This window comes from Anopheles marshallii, chromosome 2, assembly GCF_943734725.1.
Source record: "Anopheles marshallii chromosome 2, idAnoMarsDA_429_01, whole genome shotgun sequence".
Taxonomy (NCBI): Eukaryota; Metazoa; Arthropoda; class Insecta; order Diptera; family Culicidae; genus Anopheles; species Anopheles marshallii.
The window spans coordinates 9,643,188-9,649,258 of NC_071326.1; the positions used below are offsets into that span (position 1 = coordinate 9,643,188).

General features: G+C 44.3%; 1 non-coding gene across 1 annotated transcript; it reads right to left on the reverse strand.

Annotated features, from left to right (window-relative positions):
* Positions 1–2,678: 2,678 nt before the first annotated feature.
* Positions 2,679–2,750, reverse strand: Trnap-cgg (transfer RNA proline (anticodon CGG)). Its single transcript has one exon. It is a non-coding gene; the product is annotated as a tRNA-Pro (tRNA).
* Positions 2,751–6,071: the final 3,321 nt, after the last annotated feature.

Genomic DNA, 6,071 nt, shown 5'->3' on the forward strand with positions numbered 1-6,071 from the left:
ACATCTCAGTGTAGTGGTTCGCGTGTTCACCATTCCCGGCACGCTCCTTTCGTTGCGCGACCGGAATTGGGTGGGAATGTTGATCGATTTTCAATAGAATTTAGTTCGAAATGGGTGGAACAGAGACCCGGGAGCGCGTGGGCACGTTACAGGAACTCATCTGCAGTACGCTAAGCAGTTGGACCGGAAATGAATCCCGGCGAAAGACGAAAGATGACATTTCCTCCCAGGATGCCTGACAGACGTTGCGTATTCTTCTACTCTCTTGCTCTTTCCTCCTGTGCGCTGATCGGCGACCAATTTAAAGGCTTATTACGGACGTATCGAAGGGTGAATGATGCTGTGTGCAAGTTTATGCTTTTATGCCTTTCCCATCGGTCGTAATCAAGTGGAGGAGGCGTGTGCGCCGGAACGCGTTCCTCAGCATAGATTGAATATTTGATGTACAGTGTACAGCCCGCGGGAGAACTCATGCACACAGCTCCAACTCTACCCCACCGCCGTTTGATGGCTGGTCGCGGTCTTAACCCCAAAAAGGCGTATCCACTGGCAGGGCGAGTTGATTGAAAGATTCAATTGGTAGCGCTTGTTGATGGGGTTTCGATTGAGCGTAATGCTTGTGCCGGTTTATTATGCTGCTTTTAGTGTGCTGGGTAGGTATTTTCTTTGGTCTGTGAAAATTTTCCTCGGAAATGCTTCGCCTGCTTGCTAGCCGGGTATTGGAAAAGATGCTGCAGATGTGGCTAAGCTAAGCGTTTGATCTGTTGGGGAGGAAAAAAAGTAATTCGTCGCTAAAAGGTGATTGCAACGAAGCATCAACTCCGTCTCACTTCAGCAATATGGTTGTAGAAAGTGTGCAAATTCAATTTAGTGTTTCATCATGCTTGGGCATATTGCACTTTACATTAAATTTTTTTTTTTTTGGTATGCTTGCACTTTGAGTAGTTTCTTAAAGAATATGGAAGTAGGAAGGTATCTTGTATTACGACTGTAGTAAATTCTTTAATGATTTTGTGACTATGGTGTGCGATCTGCTAGGATTTATAAAGTTTATATATGCGAATATTCAAAACAGTTCGTTAGTCCTAATCACTGATTAAGTGGCACGATAAAACTGATGAAATGTGGCGTGATTCTGAATGAAGTCAACAGCACATTGTCCCCAACAAACAAAATTTGGAATACAATTTTGCAAAACGGCACGTTTAAAAGAAGCGTGTCGTTGTGTTATTGCTGTTGTAACAAAACACTCCCTGTGTCGTCCTTCGGGATGGTACGGAGAAGTCAAAAATGAAACCATTCCTCACCCACATTGCCGAGAGCATTTTAAAATAACAAAATTTTACCTCCCACCTACCATGCGGAGACCACACCGATGCAGTAAAAAACCGTTCAAGAAGAAACCGGCGTAGACGCCAAAGGTTGGTTCAATTTTGAGCTTTTCAATGCGAAACCATTACGAAAGTGCAAAAATTTTCCAATTCCATTCTCTGGCTGTGTTCGACCGGGTCCCTCGAGTTCCCCAGACACTTTGCATAAATTTTTCGGACATTTACGAGTTCCATCCAGCGTTCCCCGCGGGCCTCGAGTGTTAGGCAGGCAAATTTGGAACGGGGTGAACTAGAAGGTTGGGTGAGTTCTCTGCGCGTAACCGTGCACCTTGAACGAACGCCCTCGATTGCTTCTTCTCCTCCGGGCGATTAGGGATGCCGGTGTTGTGCCTGGGAAACACAATTGCTGTTTGCATTCAAATTTGTCCATAAAACTTTATTTACGATACTAATTTATTGTTATTTTTGTGTTCGTTTTTTCTTTAGAGTGTGCATGCTGTGCTTGATCGTTTCGACTACTAAACATAGCGCGAGAAAAAAAGGGTCTTAAATGCGCAAGTTGATGGTTGCATTTGAGAGAATTGCCTTCGACGAATACTATTTTTATAGCTTTAGAAGATTGAAGCCCGCTGTTCACAAGATGTTAGCGGGAGTGTGCGAACCTTTATTTTGTTTAGATCTCAAACATTACTGAATAATCTTAAATGGGTTACGTTGAAGTGGTCTCAATGGAGCTTTATTTCATTGAATTGTGTAACGGTTTTGTAAGAAAAGAGTTAAACTCAAACATTACATTAAAGGTGTTTGGTTTGTGTTGTAAACCCAAGGACTCCTTTGCTATGTGGATCACTCCCAACTAGCTCGCATTGCTTTATGCTCGCACTAAGCGGTAAAGAAAATGCTTGTGGAGCTGCACAAAGTAAACGGCAACAAAACAAACATTAAAGCAGACGGCAAAGATAACTAAAACCGGCATTCAAGCTGCAACCCTTGCCATTGGTTCGCGCAGTTTGCCTGATGATATTCGCAACCATTATCAGGACGGTTTGCACAAGAGAAGCCACGCCTTCCGAAGAGTTTTCTTTAATTGATGCATAAAATTAAATACCAAGGGAATTCTAAGTACGAAACTCCATTTTGAATCCATTAAATCATATCCGATGGAAAGCCATTGCAACAATAATTATCGATTCGTTCGTTACGTTGGTTCAACAATTTAATTTTGATTTAATAAAAAAATTCATAAATGGTTCTACAAAACGAATTCAATTAGTTTTAGTGGACGAATCCGTTGCACATTTTAAAACAAAATACTTCTGCAAAAAAAGTTTCGTTCTCCCACTAGTGGGGCTCGTCCGGGAATTGAACCCGGGACCTCTCGCACCCGAAGCGAGAATCATACCCCTAGACCAACGAGCCACGGTTGAAGGCCGCGCTCTCATTACAAATCTCGTTGTGAGCAACGCGCACGTTAAAGTTCGCGCATTCCGATCGATTCGAATGCGTGCGCGAATGCCTCTCTCTTGACCACACCGTGGCCTATTTTTGGAACCGCTTGGACGTGATAGGAGAAAGTGGGGGCACCGTGTAATCAGCACCCGGCCTGCGCATGAGTCGTAATGGTGAGATCTTGACGAGAGAACCCGGGTTCAGCCGAGCGTAACTCGCTGCAGGGTGCACTTACATGTTTGATAGTACTAGACATACGTTTATAGGTTTCGTAAAAGCTAGGCTCATTCGTCTATGGTGCGACATTGATAGATCAGCGAGCACTCTCGAGACAGAGTGGTCAATCAAACTGCGTTGGGAAATATCGATGTACTGATCGTGGTTTTAAATGTTGACCCTTGTGAACTTATTATCAAAAATTATCGTTTTTTCGTTAGATTAACCGATATCGACGGTAAGCGCTGATTATCACCGACGGTCAATAATGGACACATGGTTTGGATGTATAGAATATACCGATAGTCTTGATTCCTCAGTTGATGTTATTTAAATGAATTGGATTACCAAACTTTTACGTTATTTCGGTTTGTAATTTAATAATGCATAATTGTTTTATATTTTGAAATAAAGATAGGCAGCATTTAGAAGTTGTATAAACTTATACGTTTGATACGTAACGTTTCGTAGTAATTGAAGAGTAATGTCCAATCTTTCAACATAAAACAAACAAATGATATGTATCAATAAACGTACTTTACGCTTGAATGTTGCCAAATATTTGTCTAAAGCATCCAAACAAACAAAAAGGTATTCAAAAAAACGTACACATTCTCACGCACGATCTTCCAACCAGCGAATTATAAATCTTTATGCGGAGCTTTGCACGAAGGAAACGGTAATACTCTTTGCCTTGAAAATTTAAGTATTCCTTTGTAGCTTGTTGCCAAAAAAAACACACACACACTCACCGCACTCGACATTCCCGCTACACAAAAGCTTTTTTTTTTGGCCCGAAAATGCGTCCGTGTCGGCATACACTACACGAACCGTGCGGTCGGGGGTTGGAGTCTCTTCAATGGAACCATAAATCAATGTCACTGCAAGTGCGCCATCGTTGCCGCGATGTTTGCTGAACTTCCTTCTACCCGCTAGCGATTACCCAAGAAACTGGTGCAAAAAAAAAAAAAAGAAACGTTCGAGGGAGGCAATCGATGAAGTTATCGAGCAGTTGCAATGGCATTGTCTCCGGCAAACAGGCGCAACCTACATCAAACGCATTGTGACACGGAAAACGTAACATTGATGTACGTCTCCCCTGTGGAAACCCGGCAGCCAAAAGTCGGTAGCTGTAATTAAACACTTGGCCCATCCGACGTCCCTCCTGCAATCGATTCATGGCGATTGCTCCCTTGGGAAGCGAATAGAAGTGGGAGGTCAGCACAATCGAGTTATCGGGAAGCAAATCACAATCATTTGCCAAATTCGCAACGACCCAAACGGGAAGATGATGCCGTTACTGTTTGCTCCGCTGACGTGGAGGCGAACGTGGAGATAATTTCCATGGAGATAATGCCCTCGTGCAGACGCTGCCCGGACGGTGGAGGCGCTGGCAAGGTTTGGCTGAAGGTTCGTTGACGCCACGCCAGGGAATGTAGCAATTTTCGTATCAATCAAAACAACTCCTCAATCAAGAGGTGGTCACCTTTCGGCCCTCCCCTGAGTGGGAGTGTGATTCACGGCCCCGAATCATTGGCCGTAGGTGGAGGCGTTTCGAGGAAAGCTAAAATTACCAGCCGCGCCTCCGATTACAGCCGCGCCGCGAAACAAACAAGGGTGGACGATTATTCAGTTGGTACCCCGGTGCTCTTCGAAAATCGAAGATCATCTGTAAAGATTATCGGCGTGAACGTTACCATGTGACCAGAACGGGTTTAGACGAATGCGAAACTACCGGGCACACGGACGGGTGAAGAATATCACCAGAATCACGTTCGAAATGAGTTTTTAGGAAAATTACTCGCAGTGTGTTTTGCTGTGTTGCAAGCAAAACCAGAACGAGAATACGGGTAAACACGGAAACTCCGGCGGGAACTTTATCTTCCAGCCGGGATAGCCCTTTGGCATGAATCAAGGGGGTGAATCTTCATCATCGTTCTAATCGTTAGAAACGGCACCGAAGAAACCGGTGTGTGACAGGTTAATGATAGGGAACCGAAATTGCAAACCTGGAGCGCCATTCACGTGGTGATTCGGTTATCGAATCGGTTCAACTTCTCCGGATTGGACGTGAGAGAGAAAGAGAGTGAGAGAAAAAAAAACGATTCCTTTACCCTGGAGGCGCAGTAGCGCCGGTCATCGTAACCGTGGAAAATTATCACTGAGATGCAGCGCGTTCTCGAAAACGATGGCATGGTTTTGGCGATGGTGAGTTTTTAGGAAAAAAAGGCTCAACGCAAAGCAAAACATTCTGAACCTCAATCGCGTTGATGATAGGGAACGTACCCGAAATAGGCCATAGCCTCTGCGAGGTTAAATTAGATTTCAATTCCCAGCTAACTGGATCCCAATACCGAACCCAATACAGTACGGCTTGAAACGGACCATCATTTCGTTTCGGTGGGTTGTTTTTTTTTTTATTACTTTTTAGGAAGGAATCTCTATATGAATCGGTTTTAGTGCAGTAATTAGGCACCAACCACACCATCGATGGGTCCGTTCGCATGAAATACGGTAGCGTGATAAGTCAGCATCTTGATTATAGTGCCCCAAAGAGACGTCAGAACATACCCCCTCATTCTCCGCTGGTTCCCTGGCACAAAGTTTCGTCTTGTTGGATTTCACGATGTATCATCGTCTGCTATTTTGAAACCGATTCCCATCAAACAAGGTCCCCAGTGACCGACAGTTTGGTCTCCATCTCCTCGCTCCCCCATGCTGAAAGATTTATGTTTCATTTGACCCCACTCTCCACTCTCTGCCGGGTTTGTTTCACTTTCTTCTGGGTTTACCGAAAGGCACCACACTTTCCATCCAGTACAAAATGGCTTCCTTTGGCTGGTGCGTTGCCATCAATGGTTCACTGTATAAATCAAACTAATTTATTCAAAATCGTCCCAAAACCATGACCCGATCACTCCGCCAGCTCGGTGGATTCTGTGTATGAATAATGATTTATCGCAGCTAATTACGGAAATCGGTCTCGGGTTCAATTCGATTAGAACTGCCATCGGTTGACGGTTGGGGGTGGTTGGAGTCTTTCCATTGGTATCATCCCACCAACCGAGGTTCAGT